The following is a 13,426-nucleotide window of genomic DNA, read 5'->3' as shown; positions in this document are numbered from 1 at the left end:
TCAGATGATGAAGTTATCCTGTTAATTTAGTTTGTACATTCAACCCCATGCCTGGTTATGTGCTCCTCACTTTAGTGAAAAAATGTTGCGCACCTGCCAGTGAAAACATGCAGTATTTTTCTTGCTAAAGCAGTGATGTTACCTCCAGAAATGTTGATAAATCCATATACAAAAACAAAGCAGTCCAGTACCATGCTGCTAGAACTATAATCCCTTAAAAATAATGCTTGAAAATAGGCTAGATCTTCTATTTTTATCAATTCAACATTATTTACTTATTATTAATGGCTACAAATATTGTTTTATAATTCTTAAGAACATGCACAACCTCTCTGTTCTATCTGTCTAAAGATACTGAGGCAGCCTGATACTTCCCTTACTTATGAGATGAGTTGAAGGCAAGGGGTAACTGGGGAAGAAAAAGGGAGACTTATAAATGGATGTCCCATCCCTGGAAGAGTTCAAGGCCGGGTTGGACAGGGCTTGGGGCAACCTGGTCTAGAGGAAGCTGTTCCTGCCCATGGCAGGAGGTTGGAACAAGGTGATCTTTAAAGTCCCTTCCAAACCATATTATTCCATGGTTCTCTGAAAAATATCTTTTTTTACATGTAGAAGCTGTACCACTCTATCTGGAAAAGAGAAATATAATACTCAATCGAGTGTGAATGTAATTATTTATATACCAGCCCATGGAAATAAGTGGATAAAGCACTCCCAGTGTGAGCTCTTTGTAGGGAAACTGTCCTTGAAGCCTAAGACTGTGTTATTAAGGTGCCATAGCTGCACTCAGAATAGGTCAAATTGGGTTAGAATGGTCAAAAAATCCATTTTTTATCTACACATTGCACTATGAAATTAAAAATTAAAATAATAAGGGGAAGAGTAGGGAAACAAGTTAGTAAGAGCCAACCATAGTCAGGGCCCTGAGTGCACCAAGAGAACAAATTACAGAGTGACCATTTTGTCAACTAAGTCTACTTTTTCATGGCAAGGGAAAAATAATTTTTAAAAGTCTGACTAACTTTCTAACTACGTTTTAGAAATAAGGAGATAATTTACAGAATTTGTGCCATCTGCATTGCTGGGCATGCCTAAGAACAGGCTATACAAATATCTGTGGGAGTTACTACGCTTGATCCCAGAGAACAGAATTTATGGCTGGGATTATACCCAGTCCTACATATGTGTGGTTACATAGACCTCTATTGTAGCAAAGTAGATTTTCATTTAAATGTGGTATCTTCTAATCAACCCCTGCCATACTATATTAATACCTTAATGGTTTTCTAGGTAAGAAAGCTCAATACATAATTTGTAAGTCGTTCAGTACACTAGTAATGGATGCATATGGATACACATTTTCCACAACCTGAGTAAAAAACTCTCACCACATTTGGCCAACCTATTGACCTTGCTGTCTCAAAAGGCAGGAGAGGAAATGCACTTTAAAAGCAGCCAGACTAAGTGGAGTGACCTGTACATACTCAGTATTTCATAATCTGAAAGACCAGTTGTATTTACTGTTATAGCAATCACAACATAAAAATGTATTCCCAGAAGCATTCTCTGGAATAGAGCACAGTGACTGCTAATACAGCAGCAAGATGGCCAATCCAAATTCAGGGCAAAGGAGCTGGGCAATGACCCAAATATATTTGCCAGAGCTGTGACTTAGTGAATGAGAAATGAACATTTTGGTTGGTTGGGAGCAGCTCTCGCACAGAATGTTTTATTTGCCTTGTCCCCAGCCTGGCCTGATTTTAGATGAATGTCAAAGTCCTTTTTCATCCCTGAAAATTAATGAAAATTATTTAATTTCTCATGCACAGATAAAGATGTATGCATCTTTTATATCAACTACTATTTTTTGCTTTTTGCCAATGCTTTACTTAAAAGCTCATAAAACTAACGGGTTTGTTCTAATAAAAAGGAAAGCCCTTGAGACCTCATATTCCCTGGCTGCACAGAGCTGCACAGATGAGGGCAAGCTTCTCATAAATCCCTTCAAGCTGAAAGATGTAGTAAAACTTAGGTTTTACTGTGTTTTGGAAGCCAGGAGGCATTTGCAGGCATGTGCAGCGTCAAGGGACGTACCTGTTTACCTCCATGCTCCAAAGAAACACGTTCAGAAAGCAGCAGAAATCACCAACCCAGGAAACTTGAGAAGAAACCTCTTCATGTAACTGTCTTGGCTTATCACCCACAATCTTCTTTGTTACCTCCACTTTCAGGGTTCTCAGAGATGACTTCAGTTTGTGCCCAAGCTGTCATCAGCATGAAAAACTACTACTTGGCTCATCATTTTCCAGCTCTCACAAAATCCTGCCTGTCCTGTGACAGGGAAGTTGTTATTTGTGACAGCTTATGCCTTTTCAGTGTCTTCTCTGGCTGCTGTAAAGCGAAGAAATTATCATCATCTCTTTATAGCTGCCAGCTATGAGTGCTTTTGAAAGCACTTTCAAACCTTTTCTGAGGTGCAGGCAGATGATCTGGCCCTAAACTTGTTATGAACTTAACATTTTGAGTAGTGGGTACACCATAGCAATTATTTATGTTCTTTAAGCTCTTTGAAAAAATGAAGCACTCTGTAAGCATTAAGCATCTGTTCATATGGCAACATGACCGTTCCCAAGCGAGTGCTTGCGCAACGCTGAAAGGTCTAAAATGAAAACACTTTTAAGAAGCATGAAATTCAGGGGTACTCAGATCTCCTTTCTGCACTTTGCCCACGGGCCCTGCTAAGCAGTGCCCACCTGTCGTGTTCACATCACTCTTCACAAGTGAAACTCTTTGGATGAGTTGGGATTACCAGGATGGAGGAAGCTGAATCCTGCAAGCTTTGAATAGAAAGCCAAGGTAGCTTTTGTACTTGGAACATTTTCACCTTCTCCCTCATGTCCTCTACCTGTGTTTTCCTTGCATCCTTCCCCAAGGAAATGTCCAAATCTGATAGGAATCAGAAGAAATCTTGCAGTAACCCTTTTGGCACTTAAAGCCCCACTTCCAGCAGTGGATTCTGGTAGAGCTGATGTCTCAAAGCTCTTAACTTGAGTGCTTGAGTGCTGCATATGTCTGCAAATGCCTCTAATGTGCCTGTGATAATACAGAAAAACTTAGATACAGCTGGTAAAGCAATCCCTTTCAGAGCTTCCCCTCTCTGACCAAAATGCACCACCTGACCTCAGGGACCAAATGTAGGTGGCTAAACTGGAAAGCCAGTTAGATTCCCTTGCTACATTCACTAATGCAGGCATTTAGAGTGATGGTCTGGAAGAGCTGCTCCTTTTCTCCACTGACACATAAAGAAGGGAGGAAGGCAAACAGTGTGATAGTCTTCTCTGCTCCCACCACTGCTCACTGCAGGATGTTCACCTGAGCTCCGAGGCAATTTCATAATTATGATGTACACTGCATGAAGATGGATTTTAAAGGCTCTTTGCCTTTAAATACTGCAATAGTTTTCTAGCTTGAAAAAATGACATGCACAAATCCACTGTGTTGCTGCATGTAGTCCCTAGACAACAGCAGTGGTGTTCAGCCATGGAAAATTAGTTACTTGGACAAAGATGAAGGGTTCTAGAGTAGCTTTCTTACCAAGGACAAGAGACAAGCAGGTAAAACACCTAATTACTTTCAAGAAAAGTCCCTTTAGATTTAGGGAGAGCATTTTGCAGCACTAATGGGCGGCCAGGCAACCACACCAGATACCCTGCCTTGACCTTTTTCTAAGGGTGTGGACCTGCCACAAAGAAGATTATGTCATTCTGAGATACTTATCTATTCCAGCCCTGCCTTTGCCTGTAAAAAGGTTTAAATGGGTTTTTTTTATTTCTTAATTCTGGCTTAATTCTGATAAAAGGTTTTATGGCTGTGGGCTAGGTAGGTTTGTTGCATTACACTGGCTGAAAGGTTATAAAGACAGCCATCACTGAATTGTATCTCTGGTTTCCCAAGACTATTCCCTTCATTTTAACTAGAAGTACTTCTGTCACAAGGCCACCACACTCTCAGCTACACAAATTTTAACACCTTACATTATTATAATAATAATGTTAAATCGTGAATCTCAGAAATCTGTAAATCAGAGTGATGAACTAAAAAATGGAGCTATGTAAAACTAATAAGTTTTAAGAGAAATAATGCAACTTGTAATTTTTTTTTTATCTAGGGAGGGCTCAGAAGAATATATACATTTACTTTCAATCCCAAATTTGTGTCTGGAACAATGCCCTCTGCCAGTCAGTTTTAATAGAAACATAGGATCTGCCATGCTCCATTAAGTCCATGATCCATCAAGCCCAATATTGTCCCCTCTGCTTGGCAAATGCAAGATGCTTCAAAGGAAGGCAAATTGTCCGTCATGCACTTGGCCAATTTTTCAATTTGAATAGTCCATTGTGCAAAAGCCACTCCATCCTTCATGTCAAGTCCTTCTCCCATGGGGTTGCAAATGTTAAAGTAATCAAATGGCATAAATGACCCAATGTACTGGTTTAATATTTTAATAACATTTAAGGCTGTGTTTATGCTCTGGTTGGGTCTGGTTCTCTTGAACTGTCAATTGTTTTTGTGCACAATGCTGCCCACATTCATTCTCATTACCTCTCCCATTTCTACTTCAATTCAGCAGCCGAATAAATCAATAGTATTCACAAATCTCCACAATTTTTTCCCAGTATTAAAAAAATCACTTCTGATTTTAAATAGACACTAGAAGATATTTCTATTAGACAGCTACTTAATGTAACAAACAGGATGCACTGATCAGAGCCTTGCAGGAGTGCTCCACTGAATTTCCTTCATTTGAATCATATTCTGTTGCTGCTGAGCTGGGTCCAGATGCCTCAGTAAGAACTACTGACAGTTATTGCTGCACTGCGGGGGCGATGGCAGCAGAGGGAAAAGAGGAAAGATGGGCAAAATAAAGGAGTATAAGTAGGGAACTTATATGGGAACAAGCAAGCTTTATGTACATAAAATTTCCTACTTATTTGTCTTCATGGGATGTACAGTCAAGTTTAACATCTCAGTGTGTGACAGGGATCTTTCAGTTCCTGCAAGTCAAGGGCATCCTTGTGCCTTGTATCTGGATTTTATTTGTGGTTTCCACAAAACTGGATGCTGGTTATTTAATTGGCTCAGCATATCTAATCTAATAGGGCTACAGGGAGACACTGCCTGGGACAGTGGCTAGCAGTCCTTTCAGGATCTAATGAGCTGTGTTGTCTTAATTGTGGGCACACCACAGGGAGAAAAGGGCAGAAATGCTGATACACTCACACTACCTTCCTTGCCTCCTTTCTGTGGTAATGTCATCTCTGAAGACGGCTGAAACAAACTCTTGCCTCCTCCCCAAAATATTTTCAGTCATTTCCTATGTATCTCACAATCTCACTTGTTTTGGGACAAGTCAGTGTATCACTCTTGGCCTTTTTAGAACTTTGCTTGTGTTCACAATAATTTTCACCCTTCCCTTTTTACAATGCAAATGCAAATATTTGAAAGTTTAAGTGTGTGAGGCTCTTGAAGTTTTCTTTTCTTAATCCAATTAATTAGTTAATTTTTTTACACGTGTAAAAGGGATTTTATTGATTTGAGGACCCAATTTTGGCCAAATGCAAATTTTTAAAATACTTCTGTAAATCTTTTCACATATTGGTTTTACACACAGAATGTATACTTAGTGTATATTTGCTCATCTGATTTTAACAAGCCCTTGAAAAACCTTTGGATCTCTTCAAATGAATTCTATGCCCACATCAAAGTCCACAATGTGCAGATTCCCAGTCTTCCAAAGTCTCTGACTTGCCAGGCACATATTTCTGTCAACAGCTGTTCCATCTGATAAGGAAACCGTTTGTATCGCTCTTCCCTTGTGGACTAATTTTGATGCTTAGGATTTCAATTTGTCAGGGTTTACTCTACCTCTGGTTATACAGATGAATTTCCTTTGAGCTCTCTATTGGTAAGAAATCCCTGCTAGCTGAACCTGGAAGCCGAGGGGGTGGGATTCCTAGACAAAGCCCTCATTGTTGCAGGCAGCTTCCACACAGCAGCTCTGGTAAGGTAATGAAAAATATAGAGGGAGACGGAAATACCTCTATTATAGGCATATAAACGCTTTCTGCATTTAGACACTTCCTTGTGTCAGTCTGTCATGTTATCACAAAATACTTTGCCTTCTACTGAAGCTCTTTGCTGAATAAGCATCTCTGGTCTCATCTTATGAGTTTTAATGGCAGCTGCAGTTACAGTTTACTCCTAAAAACCAGGACATGGGTGTTTTAAAAATTAAAGCAACCTGTGAGGGTCTCCTGAGTTTTACCTTTTCTCCTTAATTTGTCTGAAGTACCAGTAGAGCTGGACTTGGCTCTGTTCTGAAACCCTAGGAAAATTTCTCCCAGCTTTTCATGCGTTACTGTTTCTATTAAAAGCCAAATATGAATCTCAAACTTCACTAAAAGTGATTGCAATGTGATTGATGGAATTGACCTGAATTAGCCAAAAAAATGGGAACAAGATCCTTAAAGCTTTTTTGCTTTCCTTAATTTGGAAAGTGAAGCGGGAAATGTGATGTCCATACCTCTGTGTCAGCACCAGGTCACATGCTGGGGTACCAGTGAAAGACAGGAGTGCTGAGGTTCTTTTTCCTTATTTTCACCTCTACAACACTCTTCCTTCCCAAAACACATATTAATTCAATTGGACATCTACCTGTTATTGACAACAGAAGAGTTATTCTAATTTTCATGGCAAAAAATATTGTATCTTCAGTATATTCTAAATTGCCTGCAGGGAATAATTTATAATAATGTCATATCTCCCTTTTCCCACACTTTCTCATCTTCTCTGTCAGTTGCTTTGAAGATTGTTACCAGTAAGTGTAACAGGAATAGTCTCTTTCCAAGTATCCTGTTTGTTTGGGGTTTTCTGCTTTCTTTTTATTATTGAGCACCTCTCAATTGCTAGAAACTTTGGCATTTCCTCACTCCTTTTTCTAAAAAGTGGTTTTTCTTATATACAGGGCAGAAAAACTGCAACAGAAGTATATATAAATTTGGGGTTTTTTTCATGACACAGGATATGGGATCCCCAACCTTAAAGAACACCTCAACTTGGCATGAGTTAAACATGTTCTATGCTATGGAAAAGTGGGGTGTTGGCACCTGTGGCTGCTTTAATCAGACTTCAGGCTTCACTGTGCCTCTGATATCAATTCTGATTAATTCCTAATGAATGTCTCTGCATCTTGGTTCAGAGTTGAGATGTGGCCTCTTCATAAGAAGTTTATTACCAGGAGGCTTAAGACTAACCCACCAGTTGCCAGTATCATCTCCCGCTCCCCTGGGAATGATGATATTCAAAGTGCTCAGCCCTTCACTCTGCACTGAACAGCATCTCAAGGGTAAGAATTATTTGGTAGAGCTGGAAACATGATTTTTGCTGTACCAGATAATGAGGCATTTTTTCACTTGGCCCCAAATTACTCTGGAGCTGCACAGGAGGTGCTCCCACTGTAGCATAGCTACAGTTCTCAGCAGGATCTTCCTTTGATCTCCTCCCCCTTCGTAGCTGTCCATCCCTCTGATGCAGGATGGAAAGCAGGGTTTTGGGATGACCCCCTGAGTTGCTGTCACTCAAACAGTGAGCACCTCTGGTGGAGTGTTATCACCTATTCCACAGCAGCCCGTGGAAGGAGAGATTACATTTTCAATCAATACTGTGCACTGGGGTATTTACTCCTCTTCCAACCAGACAAGTTTAATGCTCTGAGGTATGGCAGGTGGTTAGGACCAGATGGTATTTATCCAAGGGTTCTGATGAGATTTAAGGAAAGTAGGCTCTGAACTATGACAGAATCAGGCAATCTTTCAGTCAAAACTCCCAGGCACCCTGGACAAGGGAGCTTGGAATAGTGCAAACCAGGATGAAGGATTTTTTCCTCCTCAGGGAGCCATGCCTGTCACTCAGATTTGTCTTTCATACCAGTGAGCTGCTGTTTAAAGTTCTTTCTGCTAAGGTGTCACAAGTGAGAATGTGCCTACAAATTAAAATATATTACAATTCACAAAACAGCATGAAAAAGCCCCTTGTTTCTAGATTTAAAACTCACCGTGAACTGTTTTAATTCATTGCTTGACCTTTTTGCCTCTTGCTATTATTTTTGTTATGTCCTGCTTCCCCTGTTCTGATCCCCACAGTGACTCAAATCCCCCAATTAGAGAAAGATCAAACTGTGTCCAAAAATACTCAGACTTAATTACTTGCACAGGATGGAAATCATTGATAACTTTCTAAAATAAGAGCCACTCTGTACTCCATACATCCATTGCAACCTGCAGCCTCATTAGTTGAAACACTGGAAATATCCATGCAATAACTTTTGCTATCAACCAGCAAGGGGACAGACAGGCACATTGCACTCACACACCCATATTTGAATCACTGTCAAAAAGAAAAATTATTTGTTAAAGATGTTGGCTTGTGATGATAAATTTACTTATCACATGGTTCCCAGCACTCAGCTGTAGGCTAAGGTTCATGTTTACATTTTCTAGGAGTATTGGCTGACACAGGGACAGGGAAACCAATCTAAGGGAAAAAATCCAGCCCTTATATATAAATGATAGGCAAATCTTAGGAACATAAACTTTTTAGAGGTTGTAAGATACATACAGTCCCCAGGGCAATGCAGAGATAAGGGAATTGATTCTGTATTCCCTTTCCTAGGGGCATATCTGCTAATCTCTAATTTCTACTAGTAGGACTGAAAAGAGAGGAATAAAACTTAATTGGCACGGTCTCAGGATCCTGTGGATTTGTTCAAAAGTGGATTGGATTTGTCTAAGACTTACCTGGTTTGCCTTAGGAAAAAAGGAACTATTAGGTGCAAATACGTAAATGTACATATAGTTGCCACTTAATGCCAAAAAGAAAGAGTGTTTGTCCATTTTCTCTTTGAAAATGTAGCCAGTGTCTATCTAATGGTACCATTGGCACTTCAGTAGCCTTCTATTATTATAAAGTAGACCAATATGCAACGCACAGCTCTGAGGGACTGGTTTGCAGTAGGTGATTTGACAGCATTTTATACCCACTCACTTCACATGGGCCTGAATGGCTGCACAGGGTGCCTGAAATTACAGGCTCAAATCTCAGGAATGTGTCTTTTCATCTCATGTAAAAAGCCTTAAACCATAATATTAGTTCTGAGGCTGAGATCTGCTTACAGATCAGTGACATCACATCACTCCTTTTTTCTTCATGCTGATTTAACCTGTTTAGACTTTCATAGAAGTCCTTGATGTAGGAGCTAAATGTCCTTGAAAACACTGGGTTCTTGGCAAGTAGGCAAATTCCCAGTATGAGGCAAAGAAGGCCAATTTTGCTTTCATTACACTGTTGCTATTCCCACCAACTTCCCAATTTTTGTGAAAGTAGTACACACACGTTAGAGAAGGGTTCAATGTACTGCACGACCTGGATTCTATTTCTAGCATCACCATGAGTGTCTTTTTGCTTCTCTTCACCCATCACTTCAAGCAAATAAAAACCAGTTTTGTCTCTTGAGGGAAGGTACTCTTCCTTTTTCTTTTAATAAAGCCAGAAAATAATAATTCGGCGTGTAACATACAAAGTTGTTCCACAAGAGAAATTGTTACTAGAAGTTTTTTCAATCTAAACCGCTTGGTTTCAACAAGGAGGTCTTAGTGGCTACAATCCAATTTTCAACAAACAGGTTAGATTTATTTTCAGATTAACAGTGCTAATGCACCTGTCAGAGAAGTTCTGGTAAGGGATAACCCCAGGGCATAATTCCCTAAACGATCTTTTTCCCCATCACTTTTCCCATTCTTACTTAGGTGCATATCTACTCATTTAGGTGCTGCATAGATCTGCAAGGTCTTACTGCTGTGGTGGTTTAGTCTAAGAACCTGAATATATTTCCTGATATTTTATTATAATAAATGCTAGCTGTGCTATCTGTTTTCAGATTTCAGACCTTTACTTCATTCATTCAGCTTAAAGAAGCTGAAAAAGAATGGGAGAGAGAAATACAAAACTTGTGTTTCTGACAATATTTCAAGGAAATGTATTGCTGCGGGCTCTTAAGAGACACTTCGTTACAATTTAGAAAAGACATCTCTTGATCACTCCCTTCCAGTTGAAGAACACTGCCGAGGGGAATTTTGATATCTGAATTGTGTATTTCTCATAATTTTGAGGAGGACACAAAAGAAGGTTTTTTACCCCTGCCAGAGGGTAATTGATCCATATAAACAAAGCCCTGTCCCACTCCAATTTCCACCCTGTCTTGATCAAGTCAGTCTGGTGAAAAGAATGAGGGACTGTATTTTGATTGTTATTCCAAATCAAACATGAAATAGTTATGGCATTAAATCCATGTTCTAAAAGAAAATTATGAATAATGTAGCACCTTTAGCAATATAATACCATACCTGTTATATTTCCCTGTTTGATGTAAATCTTTGGGGCTTTTCTGCTCCTGCTCTGTCCTCAGAGTAGTATTCCTTTCATTATTTCACTCCTGTCTAAGCAACTTCCAGGAAGCATTTTTCTAGATTAAAATGACATCACTTCCAAACCCTGTAAATTCAAGTCAGCATTCACAAAACGTACTGGGTTGGCAGCCTTTGGCTGTAAAGTCTTTACCTGGCTCAACCAACAGCCAGCCCAAGCTTGCCTGCCTTGCTCTGCCTGGTATTTCCAATCTACTCATTCTTTCTCCCTCACCTTCTGCAACTTGGCTATGTTGACATCTATCTGATACTGTGATAACATGAAATATTTTTAAGAGTAAGCATTTAGAACATTGGCATTAATGACATTATAAATGTTTTCAAAAACATGAGCCACAAACAGAAATCAGTTTTCTGGTACATTCAGCCCTGACCAGGATTTTGTAGGTAGAATTTCACTACTCTTAGACTTCTCACTTGTTCTGCTGTTTCAAAAGTGCAGCTTCATGCATTTTATTTGTCTGAATCTGGCACTTCAGAGCCTCAACCATACCACCAAAGCACAGCAATGATTATTAAATTCTTTCTGTCAGGTAAGGCAGTGATGGCGGAAGTTTAATCATACGAGGATTCTCACATCCCTGTTCCAATGGTAGCAGGCTGACACTTCAAACTACTGTAAATTTTCTATAAACCGTTTTACTGTGACCAAGATTATTACCCTACACATTCCAATTAGAAATATGGATTCTTTCTAACACTATAACTATACAAAGTACGTTTGAGATTTGCAATGGATTCTTTTGTTGCCATGCTGGTCGGTTTTAGGTTGGATCCCATGGAAAGAAACAAAGGGGAATATTACACTTAACCTAAATACATATTAGGAACTATGTATTACAGTTTGGTGGCTTTGTAGCAGTATGGCGAGACAGAGAAAAGGATTTGGTAAACTCTTTTTTACATCACCCTTGTCCTTCAGTATTAAGATTACTCATGGAGTTATCATCTTACCCCTTGAAAGGGAGAGACATATCAGGAAGGCTTCTGCAAGGATGACTTCCAAATCATCCTTCCAAGGATGAATTCCAAGGTATTATCAGTGACCTGGATAACAAAATAGTGGACATTACCTTTCATTATAGGAACAGCAAACCAATCTCTACTACACAATACTCAAATTATGAAAAACACAGCCCACAGAAGACATAATTCAAATTAGTGATGGGAGGTGCAATGGAGAAAGCAAGAATGGGACTTCCCCAAAACAAAGAACTAATATTAAAACCATTTCCTATCTATTTCTGAAAAAAAATACCCCAAACCAACAAACCTTGATGTGCAAAAGCCTTGCTCTGAGCATACTTTTGTGAGGCGAGAGCATTTCTCATTGACTTCCAGCTGTACTTTTATGTTTTGTTCTCCAGGGAAATACTCAAGGCAATTGAAAGTCCATTCCTGTATCCCCCTGTAATAACAGAGGACCTTTTTTAATAAAAGGAATGCAATATGGGCACTACCATTTTTTGAGTCAAAGGACCCCTACAAGAAAACAAAGTTGATGCAGACAGGCTGCTGCATGGCTGCGCTCTAAAATTTGTAATACTGATACAGATGTATAATTAGGTTAGACACCTAGACTGTCTTAAATTAATAACCCCAAGCACTTCAGAGTTACAGTAGCTACACAATATATCAGTTTCTTAGAGAGCAAAATTTGCTCTATTGTGCACGTAATGCCACTGAAGCTCAAAGGGCTTTTGCATGTGATGAAAGACATAAAAAAAACACTTCCCTAAACAGTTCAAGATGCAAGTTAATTAAACTGACAAAAACAAAGCCCAATTCTTCCTTCCAAGCTGTAGCAGAGTAAATTATCTCTGTGAAACTCTTAGTTGGCTTTTCCTGTGCTTCACGAGGACAAACTTTGTACATACGGAAAACAACAATGGCAAAACCATGGACGACACTGAAAACAGCGTGAGCTAAGAAGTGTTTTACACTGAGACTACTTGATGATGCTCACAAATGAGAATTTCATCTTAGTGGTGATATGTGGCTTGAAAGACCACTTTCTCTGTAGTAATTGGAAAGCTTATATAAATTTTAATTTCAGCAGCACCTGAATACAGATTTGGAACGCAGGCTTGTGCAAATTTATACTGATAGCCACATCCTACTCCAAAATGTTTAAAGCGAGAGAAAAAATGGCATCTCAGCAGCATGTAGACAAAGTAATATCTTTTATATATATAAACTGATGCATGTACTCTATATGTACCTACTGTTCTGTATGTTCTGCATACAAAAGCACACAGGCTCTGCCTTGATTTTAAAGGGGTTGCACTTCTATCATAGAATAATATTCCCTGTGAAATAATGCACAAAAAAAAAAAAACACCTCATAATACTGGAAGAGGTAATACATCTCTGTACCGCAGGAATCTTTGTGACTGGGATCTGTAGAGCATAATTAGTCCTGATTACATGCCATGGGCGTCTAAGCATCCTCCCACTGTTTTTCAGCTTGGCACCACGCAGAATTAAAGTAGTCAAGCCTAAGGCAGAGACATCTGGAACACTTCGGGGAACCTTGGCTCGCTCGGTAAGTCAGTCAGAAGTGCCTCTTTTTTACCTGAAAATCTCAACTTCAACTGTTTCCAGTGTGGGGCTGGATATTTCCCAGAGTACCTGCCGAGCTTTGTGCGGATTTGGCCGGGCTGTTGGCCGCTTTTGAGCCATTCTGCCGAGAATTGCCTTGCTGCTGGCAGCCCACCACCTCCCGTTGTTACCGGGGCCAACCATCCCGGGCTCCCCAGGGCTGGGTGCCGGCTCGGCGGGAACCTCCTGAGGGCTCCCCTCACGCCCGGCTTGGCGGGAACAGGGTTTACCTCAGCCCAGCGGCGGCCGCGGGCGGCTGAGGGACATTTGTAGCGCTCCTGTGG

General features: G+C 39.9%; 1 protein-coding gene across 1 annotated transcript in view; it reads left to right on the top strand.

The window, feature by feature from the left end:
- The first annotated feature begins 13,005 nt into the window (after positions 1–13,005).
- The window catches only part of TRPC3 (transient receptor potential cation channel subfamily C member 3), a 34,969-nt gene continuing 34,548 nt past the window's right edge, over positions 13,006–13,426 (top strand). The window contains exon 1 of the mRNA XM_010406452.3: positions 13,006–13,086. The gene's annotated coding sequence lies outside the window, so the exon portion shown is untranslated. The remainder of the gene's footprint in view (positions 13,087–13,426) is intronic.

This window comes from Corvus cornix, chromosome 4, assembly GCF_000738735.6.
Source record: "Corvus cornix cornix isolate S_Up_H32 chromosome 4, ASM73873v5, whole genome shotgun sequence".
NCBI lineage: Eukaryota > Metazoa > Chordata > Aves > Passeriformes > Corvidae > Corvus > Corvus cornix.
This window is presented reverse-complemented; position numbering and strand designations above follow the sequence as displayed.